The following is an 11,433-nucleotide window of genomic DNA, read 5'->3' on the forward strand; positions in this document are numbered from 1 at the left end:
TTATCCTACGTTTCACATCAACCAGTCAGCAGGGGTTTAATGATAAGACACACCCCAAACAAAAGGGCACATACAAAAGGGCACAATTGATGACAATGGGGGACTTAAGGTGGTTACAGTTGGCTTTACTATTACATAAGAACTTATTCACCCACGCTCAACACTGCCCTAGTGCACGGTTCCCCTACTATAATGCTATAGGAGACTCTCCTAACTGGCCACGGTATTTTAACTTCTCATTACCAAGAATGAGGCAGTAAGGAGACTCTCCTAACTGGCCACTGTATTTCACCTTCTCATCACCAGGAATGAGACTCACAAAATATGTTGAAGGCAGTTTGTGGATCTAGCAAACTAATGCAGGATTTCATTGTCACAGTAACTAAGAAACCATAATGCACTACTTGGCCTTTGAACTTAGATCAGATGACTTAGAAGGGATAATAAGGGAGCTTTTGGATAAGCCAGCCCCCTCACTAAAAAGGATTGGTCTCCAGCAGCTATATTAACAATATGTTTTAGCTTTAATAGAGAAAGTATAGGAAGTGCTGCTGATAAAGTGCATAGTTACTGATTGGTGTAGGGCTTGTAGGCACTGTTAAAGTAAGTTTAAATCCTTAGTAAATGTCTTGCAGGTAGCAAAATACTGTTTATCATGGGTAATTTTGGGGTGGGGAGGGAAGGATTTTTACATCTTAATGCTGCTGATCTCCTGAATTCTCTTTACAACCTGTCCCTGTCCACATGCACTTGACATGTACCACATTATAACAGGCTGCATGTGTTTTTTTTACGGGACATATTTTCTAAGCGTTGGAGGCTACAATTTTGCTTTCTTTACAGCCTCACTACAGTGTTGGTCTTAAAACATACAAGTAAAAAATTGAGCTGATCATTATCAGTGTTCAGTTATACAATTGATACAACATAAACCAAAAAAAAACAAACAAATTGGAATTGCAAGCATTTCACACATTCTCTTTCAGTTCAAAATGATAATATCACTACAAAACATTCCTGTATGTCCCACCTTCGGGTATAGCTATTGAGTTGATTTCTCCCAAGAGAGCTCTTAAAAGATTATAATCCTGTTTTCACTGTTTTCAATCAAATGGGTTCACATTATTTTGAGAGAGACCTTAAAGTGTTAATAAACCCACAGCAGTAAAATCAGTCTGTATATGCAGTAAAGCATGCTTGTTATACTCACTGTGGAACCCAAGGGGTGAATGCTTAGCATTGTGTATAAAGGCTGTTTGATCCTGTCTCTCTGATCCTCCTTTCGTCACTGTCCTCAAAAAATAATCTGATATTTACAGAGCCAGGGGATGGGCTGCACATGCTCAGTTTGGTGTGTATTGCTAGAGAGTATTTTATTTTCTTGGGAGAGTGCATGTGATCAGCAGTAAGGGTTCATTTACATTTTCAGTTTGGTTGGTGGTAAAATCCCATAGTTATGATGTGTTTTTACCACTGTTGCCCCAACTTCAACGGCAAAATCATGTGTGAGCAGGCGACACTGTGCCCAATGTTCTTTGACTTCTCCAATGTTTTCATTTAGAAAGGGTTGTGTGCATATATAATAACAGAGAGGATTGAATTAAAAGAGAAGTACAGGGCTTGATTTTTTTCCACATGTATACTTACCTAGGTGGATGCAGCATTGGTCCGATGTTGCATCTGTCCCCCGACGCCTCTACACTGAGAACCAAACGATCGAACACCGCAATTTGCTCAGTTCTGACAGCTCCCCAAACAGAGAGCTGCTGCTTGTCAATAAGCAGCTCTCTGCTCTGCCTTTTCCTCGCACATTGGAGCACTGGGCCGTGGAGGGGCGGGGCAGGGCTCTCGTTGAGAAGCTGAGCCGGTTTTCGGGCCGACAACTGTGACATCAGCAGAGAGCGGACTTCAGTCTGCTTTCTGCTGAAAATGGGTCACAGGAGCTTTGGCTGTACATCTCCTTTAAGTCTATGTATGTAGCAATGGGTGAATCTGCTCAGGTTGGATTTACCAGGGGTTCACTGAATCTTGCCTAAAACTTGGTGACCCCTAGTGGTCTATTGGGGTGAACTTTGTTATTTAATTCTGGCCATTTAAAATTGGCAAGCAGAAGGACTTTATCTTTGGGGATGTATGCAATTAAACAGTGATAAAATGTGAGGTTGTAGGTGCAAAATGCTATTGCACATGTTTTTTTTCCTTTCAATAGATACAAAAGCAAATATAATTTCCTGGTTTCTCAAAACAGGCAAACAATAATATATTTCTTCGGAAAAAGTAAAGCAAGCAGTTCATAGTTTTGGTATGAAGAAAAACATACAACAGGCTCACCGCCAGACTCTCAGTCCCACACTGGAGTTTAGGGTTCCCACTTGTTTTGGAGTGCCACAAAGGCCACAGGGGTTCCGCAGCAAACAGCTCAGTTGCTATAGAGTAACCACTTTCTCCCATCTCTTGAACTACTCTACTCTACATCACAGACACGGGTACTGATTCCTTCCCGCTGTCTTTCAAGTCTCCCTTGATGGTAAATTATCAGGTTTGGAGCTTTTTTCCTTCCACAAAGGTATCTCCGAACCCCCAGAATTTCAGGCCTCAAATGAAGACTTATGAATCTAGAGATTGTTGAAAATGAATCCTCTCCTCTCTAACCGGATTACCCCAGAACCCTCCATCCTTCATGGATGAGAACCCCCAAGTACTCAAAAATGTCTTCAAACAGTCCCCCTTAAAGGGACCACAGCCTAAATAATGGGGAAATAAATTTCCAGTGTCCTGTACACAAGTTAATGCTCTACCTTAGGCACCCAACCCTGAGAAAGACCCTATCAACATAAAAAATGTGAAAAAAAAATGAAAACCCCAAAATAATATCCCTGAAACAAGAGTGCCCAATTTCTGAAGTGAAGCCTTAAAAAAAAAAAAAAAAACAGTTTGACCTAAAATATTGTACCTATCAACATAAAATAAAAATAATTTTAGCTAACTATTAGCCATTTAATTAAAGCTTAGTAGCAAAAAAATAGCACTTACATTTATTATAGCAGCATATGGTTGGTATAGCAATAATACAACTTCATATTACAAGTCAAGTTACAAGTTCAAGTTACAAGTCAATAAGATGCTTTCTTATTTTAGGAATTGCATGACAGTAATATTTTTTTTAAAAGAGTAATCTGTGCTGACCTTTTTTTTTATATGAAGCTGTCTCTATATGAGGCTAAATGGTAATGATAAACTTGAGCTAGGATTTTAACCACTTCTGGACCAGAAGGTTTTGCCCGCTTAATGACCAGGCGATACGGCACTGCATTATTTTAACTGACAGTTGCGCGGTCGTGTGATGCTGTACCCAAACAAAATTGATGTCCTTTTTTCCCACAAACATAGCTTTGTTTTGTTGGTATTTGATCACTTCTGCATTTTTTTTTTTTTTTTTTGCGCCATAAACAAAAAAGTGTGACAATTTTGAAAAAAAACTATATTTTTTACTTTTTGCTATAAAATACAGCCAATAAAAAAAATTTAAAAAATCAAACTTTTTCATCAATTTAGGCCAATATGTATTCTGCTACACATTGTTGGTAAACAAAGATCCCAATAAGTGTATATTGATTGGTTTGTGCTAAAGTTGCAATATTTTTGGGGAATTTTTATTTATTTTATTTTTTTACTAGTAATGGCGGCGATCAGTGATTTTTAGCGGGACTGCGACATTGCGGTGGAAAAATTGAATATCTAACTGAAACTATATATTGAATGGGAATAAGGAAAACATGGGGAGGGTAAGGGAATTCAGGAAAAGGAAAAAGTAAAGGAAAATGGGACTTTAATTGAGACTCCTGCTATAGAGTCTCCATCCCTGTTATATTGTTAAAATATATGGAACACATAGTGTTCACAAAATAAAAGGGGTGGGACTTTGCATGAGGTGTGGTCAGTACGCACACAATGATTTCTTGATAGTATATACACTTTCGCTGGTAAGCATAAAAAAGGCATATGATCATCATCGTGTGTTTATTGGCAAATAACATAGCAGTTAACATAGGTAAAATAAATACAATCGGTTAAGGGGGACATAGACAGTATACAATGAGATATTCATATAAAATCATACGGATTATAAGACAACAACAAAAATAATGATAAACCAGCAGATATAAGGTAATTATATTGATTGGATGCATGCTGAAATGGGTATTGAATATACGTAGCCTATAACGCTCGACGCGTTTCGTGAAAGAATGTTTCCACTCATCAGGAGCAGGCAGATCTAAAAGTAGTAAGACAAAAATGACATGGCATCCAATAAAAGGATAAATTGAGGAATGAGTAGGGGAAATTTGACTTACAATAGGATAATGATGAACAATGAGGCTGCTGGTCACCCATAAGTTCGTCTGGAAGGGAACTGAGGGAGCATATAGTACTCCGCGCAGAGCCAAGGCTCAGAGTCCATAAACATAGCATGGGTTGTCATGTTGGGTCATAGACTGAGATGATAGGATATGGCTCTATAAAGAGACATCGAATGATAATAAGTATAAAAATAAATATAAATATAAGATAATAATATTATATATATGAAAATATAAGGTAGACCCAGGACAACCAGTGTAGGAGGTGAGTAGTGATTGTGCAGCTGGACCCAATGCACCGAATAGGTGGGGTGATAAATAGTGAAGAACCTGCAGTCAAGTTGCATATAAGATGTGATATCAAAGGCTTAAAATAGGGTGTGAAAGTGAAAAAAAACCGAAGGGGTGAATCACCATCGGTTGGTGGTGGAGAACAAAGAAAAGAAATAAAGAACCAGAAAGCCTAGATGACCACCATGGTGAGAAAGAGAAAAAAAAAAAAAGCAACTTGAAATAGATAAATATTGTGAAATAAAAAGTTTCTAACTGAAACTTTTGAACCTTTTTGGGGACCAGTGACACTAATACAGTGATCAGTGCTAAAAAAAATGCACTGTCACTGCACAAATGACACTGGCAGGGAAGAGGTTAACATCAGGGGTGATCAAATGAAATGTATCCCTAGGAGGTGCTTACTAACTGTGGGGGGGTTGCACTGATTGGGGAAAGATAGAGATCCTGGTTCCTGCTCAGCAGGAACACAAGATCTCCATCTTTTCCTCTTGAAGACCAGCGATCTGCCTTGTTTATGTAGCACCTTCCTAGGTAGGTGCTAGAAAAAAGCATCAAGTGGTTTCTTCTGCTTATCAAGGGAGCCAGATTTGTTAGTTTTGCCTGTCACGTGTTTCCAGGTGTGATTTACTGGGTCTGGGGAGTGTCCCCACTGTGTCCAATGAGGGAGCTTGTTGGACAGTGGAGAAAACCTAACCAGTAGCACATCGGGGTTCATGGCTGTCTGACCCTGAAGATTAGGAACAAAGGGGGTGCCCGGAAGGGCCCTGAAGTTGTTCAACAGTACAGTACAGATTACCTCAGAAAGCTCATTCACTTATACTTCACAGCAAAGGGCAAGGTTAAGCAGCGGCCTAGCCGTGACTAGCGTTACTCAGCATTTTCAAGTCATCCCAGCCAATTGTGCATAGTTGTATAAAGTTGTAGTATCCCTTCTCCTATTCAAGTTCCAAATAAAAACACAAAAAACAAATCTACTGGACTGTTTCCTGACTGAGCTAAAACACCTGGGAAAATGTCAAACTGTCATGTTGTTGCTAATTGTAACCCAGGGAAACCCGTAATCAGCAGCTCCCAAGCGAGTAGTGCTACATTTACATAGGTGAACCTCCGTTCTGCCTCTCCAGGGGATGATCGTGTGTGGCTGGCAGACAACGGGTCTGTAATTTAGTGGCTACTGAAAGAAACTACGTACAGGTAAGTCATTTTGTGCAATAGAGCCACACTGCAGCAGTAAATACACAGCGGGCGGTAGGTAAGTGGTTAAGCAGTATTTATACATTTTTATAATGTGCTTTTTTTTTTCATTGTTGATGTTATTAGCGATACAACATAATTGATACTTTTAAAAAATCTGCTGCTAATTTATGCAACGGAAGTTAACCAAAAATAACCTAAATGAAGTGATGATGAAATTGAATTGAATGAGTGAAGAACTTATTATGTTTAAACTGAATAGAAACAAAGATGGAACTCTTTTTTGCCACTTCTCTAAAACTCGTTAAAACTGCAGTATAAGCCCACGATTCTAATTTATTCAAGAGGCACTGTAACATATGGATTACCTACAGGGATGGACTGGACTTGGGAATGGCATTTTTATTTTTTATAATTTTGAAAAGAAAAACTTGTTTCTGCTATAAAATGTTGCAAGTAAGCATTTTTCTTCTTCACTGATGTGTGCTGATGAGGCTACACCCCTAAGTAAAAATGTCCAAATTGGGCTCAATTAGCCATTTTCCCTCCCCGGTGTCATGTGACTTGTTAGTGTTACAAGGTCTCAGGTGTGAATGGGGAGCAGGTGTGTTAAATTTGGTGTTATCGCTCTCACTCTCTTATACTGGTCACTGAAAGTTCAACATGGCAGCTCATAGCAAAGAACTCTCTGAGGATCTGAAAAAAAGAATTGTTGCTTTACATAAAGATGGCCTAGGCTATAAGAAGATTGTCAAGACGCTGAAACTGAGCTGCAGCACGGTGGCCAAGACCATACAGCGCTTTAACAGGACAGGGTCCATTCAGAACAGGCCTCCCTATGGTCGACCAAAGACGTTGAGTGCACATGCTCAGCATCATAACCAGAGGTTGTCTTTGGAAAACAGATGTATGAGTGCTGGCAGCATTGCTGCAGAGTTTGAAGGGGTGAGGGGTGAGGGGTGAGCCTGTCAGTGCTCAAACCATACGCTGCACACTGCATCAAACTGGTCTGTATATATATATATATATATATATATATATATATATATATATATATATATATATATATATATACAGTATATCACAATTGCCAGCCGTTTTGCTGGATATGGGTCCCCCTGAGTTACCGCTAGCAACAACAGCACATTTAAGCATGTTCTCCAAGTGTGAGCACTGAGACAATAACCAGTCCAGTATCTTTGGGTTTTTTGTATTTATTTGGTAACTTGGATGGGAGAAGGGATGAGTGGGATACTCCTGGAACTAAACTAGGAACATTTGGCGGAGACACTTGAATATCGCTGTTTGGCGCTGACTTGACGCTGGCTGAATGCCTATCAATGCTGACTTGATGCTGGTTAACGCTGGCCGGATGCCTGTTAATGCTGAATTGACTTGGGACTGCTTTCTCACTAAAAAAGTCCTCTTCTAGCTCCCCTCAGCGCTGCTGCTGAGGTAGCCACTTGAATACACTGCTGCACTGCTGAACACTTCAGGGCCCGCACTAGCACCCCCTTTCTCTCTATAATCTTCAGGGCTTAGATACTGGCAACCCCTTTCTAAGCCACCACTACTGGCTAGCTGGCTCCCTGATCCCTTTGACCTTCTAGAGTGGTCCCTCTCTCAGGCAGACCCCTGGGCAGTTTTGAATACTCACAACACTGTTTTTGCAGGAAACTTCTGCCCAGCAGCTCCACTCGGTCCACAGCACACTGAATCCTTCTTGTAGCCCAGCTCAGCCTCCCATCCTCTAGGCCTACCACCCAGGACACCCTTGCTTGCTCTGACAGGAGAGACAGCTGTTAGCCTCCTTCTGGGACTCTGCTTCCCACCAAAGACAACCTGTCACATGCTCTCCTCAGACTTATATCTGATCCCAGGGTGCTTTGCGGCAACCTCCGCCCACTGAGACAGCTATAAGCCGGGAGTGCTATTGGGCAGATTTTCTTCCACTGTCCAACAAGAACCCTCATTGGACACAGCGGGGAGACTCCCCAGACTCAACAGACCACACCTGAAGCACATGACAGCCTAACTAAATGATCAGCCCCCCCCCCCTTCCCTGATAAGCAGACAGGGCCACAAATATACTTTTCCTAGCACCTACCTAGGAGGGTGATACATATATATACATATAAACAGTATCTCACAAAAGTGAGTACACCCCTCTCATTTTTGTAAATATTTTATTATATCTTTATATGTGACAACACTGAAGAAATTACACTTTGCTACAATGTAAAGTAGTAAGTGTACAGTTTATATACCAGTGTAAATTTGCTGTCCCCTCAAAATAACTCAGCACATAGCCATTATTGTCTAAACCGCTGGCAACAAAAGTGAGTACACCCCTAACTGAAAATGTCCAAATTGGGCCCAAAGTGTCAATATTTTGCGTGGCCACCATTATTTTCCAGCACTGCCTTAACCCTCTTGGGCATGGAGTTTACCAGAGCTTCACAGGTTGCCACTGGAGTCCTCTTCCACTCCTCCATGACCACATCACGATGCTGGTAGATATTAGAGACCTTGCGCTCCTCCACCTTCCCTTTGAGGATGCCCCACAGATGCTTAATATGGTTTAGGTCTGGAAACATGCTTGGCCAGTCCATCACCTTCAGTCTCAGTTTCTTTAGCAAGGCAGTGGTCATCTTGGAGGTGTGTTTGGGGTCATTATCATGTTGAAATATTGCCCTGCGGCCAAGTCTCCAAAGGGAGGGGATCATGCTATGCTTTACTATGTCACAATACATAGTTAATAAAAAGGGTGCGCTGATGTGAGAAAATATAATAAAGCAGCAACCAAAGATCCAAATACCTGATTTGGAATTAGTGAAATAAAAAGTAATGTCCGAGATTGGTCGAAGCCTGCTAAGGGGAAACGCGTCAGAGTGAAGGCCCTGCGCTGTCACTATCCGCGGTCCGCACTGCAGGTAGCGTGGACACCTGAGGATCCCATGCGTGTTCTCCTTGTGGCAATGTAAGTGTATACCATGTCCTTTAATAAAGTTTTACTGGGGTAATGCACTATTGGCTGCCCATCTCCTTTGCATATTTCCATCGCACTATATATGGGGAGAACCTGAGGAAGAGAATCCAGAGGGTTATAGGAGCCCATAGCATCACTATTGGGACACTAAGCTTTGCATCTACTGTTGCCGCTGGAAGAAAAGTCTACTTAAAGGGACACATACATGCTCCATTTTAGCATCCATCTGATAAGGGGCTAGTCAATTTGTTTCTCTCACGAGGTGATATGGAGTGAGGTATTACTTCCACAGCACGGCATCCACGACTTTTTGGTGGAGTTCACTGTACATTACTCATATCTGTTTGGTAAGGAGCCATTCCTGTAGGTGGTTGTATTCACTATACACCATTTGGCAAATTCCTTGTTTGGACATTCACATTGGGATTGAGTTCACCATTTGGACCTACATCACCCTCACCCTATTCAGGGACTTTTCTGTTCAAAAACAGTTTGAAATAGTTGTGTTGGGCACACTATTTGGACACTAATTCTATTTGTGTTAAGATTCACAACCCGTTAGGGGTTTTGTTTATTCTCAAATTTTGAAGCACTCGTGGGACAATTATTTAATTTGATATATTGACTTTTGTGTATATTTATTATATGTTGATATAAGTTTGTTGACCTGAACATTTGGGTTATGTCTAATTTTGGTTTTAGCGCACCAGACATTACTTTTTATGTCACAATACATGTTGGCATTCATGGTTCACTCAATGAACTGTAGCTCTCCAGTGCCGGCAGCAGCACTCTTGCAGCCCCAGACCATGACACTCCCACCACCATGTGTGACTGTAGGCAAGGCACACTTGTCTTTGTACTCCTCACTTGGTTGCCGCCACACACACTTGACATCATCTGAACCAAATAAGTTTATCTTGGTCTCATCAGACCACAGGACATGGTTCCAGTAATCCATGTGCTTAGTCTGCTTGTCTTCAGCAAACTGTTTGCAGGCTTTCTTGTGCATCATCTTTAGACGAGGCTTCCTTCTGGGATGACAGCCATGCAGACCAATTTGATGCAGTGTGCAGCGTATGGTCTGAGCACTGACAGGCTGACCCCCCTACCCCTACGACCTCTGCACAAATGCTGGCAGCATTCCTATGTCTAATTCCCAAAGACAACCTCTGGATATGGCGCTGAGCATGTGCACTCAACTTCTTTGGTTGACCATGGCAAGGCCTGTTCTGAGTGGAACCTGTCCTGTTAATTCACCGTATGTTCTTGGCCACTGTGCTGCAGCTCAGTTTCAGGGTCTTGGCAATCTTCTTGAAGCCTAGGCCATCTTTATGTAGAGCAACAATTCTTTTTTTCAGATCCTCAGAGAGTTCTTTGCCATGAGGTGCCATGTTGAACTTCCAGTGACCAGTATGAGAGAGTGAGAGCGATAATACCAAATTTAACACACCTGCTCCCCATTCAGACCTGACACCTTGTATCACTAACGAGTCACATGACATTGGGGAGAGTAAATGGCTAATTGGGCCCAATTTGGACATTTTTACTTAGGGGTGTACTCACTTTTGTTGCCAGCAGTTTAGACATTAATGGCTGTATGTTCAGTTATTTTGAGGGGGACAGCAAATTTACACTGTTATACAAGCTGTACACTCACTACTTTACATTGTAACAAGGTGTCATTTCTTCAGTGTTGTCACATGAAAAGATATAAAAAAATATCTACAAAAATGTGAGGGGTGTACTCACTTTTGTGAGATACTGTGTATATATATATATATATATATATATATATATATATATATATATATATATATATTTATTTATTTATTTTTGCTAGGGTCTTTTTTAATTTAGGGGTTTGAGCATAAATGTGTTGCTGACTTTTTCACAGCATATCAAAGCAGAACTAAGCCATGGTCGTGCAACAGTATTTAGAAAATGGCCTTTTCTACAGTATCTCAGACTGGCTATGTAATACAACTACAGCACAAGCAGGAGGTAGTTAAGTGGCTGACAGAGCCCCCCTTTTCATCCTTCTCCCAGTTGCAAAGCATATCTTTGCCTGCAACTGCTGCTATTGTGCACTCTACTTTCCCCTCCTCCACCTGCTAATTCCACAACAGGATTGCCAACTTGCATTGAGGAATTAGTGGAATTATTTCAACTTATAATCACTCATTTGCTGCAGGTCAGAAGGATGGTCTTTGTCATGCGCAAGCAGTCCTCCTTTCAGATATTGAGAATGAGGAAGATAGCACCAGAATCATAAATAGAGAACATCAAGAGGCAACGATATTCAAAACATTTGAGTTTACTGCTAAGTGGCATCATCCATGAGAAAGGGGTGGATGATGAGGTGGCAGATTGTTCTTGTTTGCCACCAACTTTGGAGGATAAAAGTTCTGTGGGAGAGGCAGAACAACAGATATGGAGCATTTTGTCCAGAGGCAGGAGCAGAGGTAGCTTGTAGAGCACTGGAAGAAGCAGTCAGTCGAATCTATCTGATGGGTCTGCACCACAGATACAGGCCACTGCTATCCCCAGGGTCAGTCCACTGAGCTCTCTGGTGTGGTCCTTTCTATGTATATT

Source organism: Pelophylax lessonae, assembly GCF_965119305.1.
Source record: "Pelophylax lessonae genome assembly, chromosome: 3".
NCBI lineage: Eukaryota > Metazoa > Chordata > Amphibia > Anura > Ranidae > Pelophylax > Pelophylax lessonae.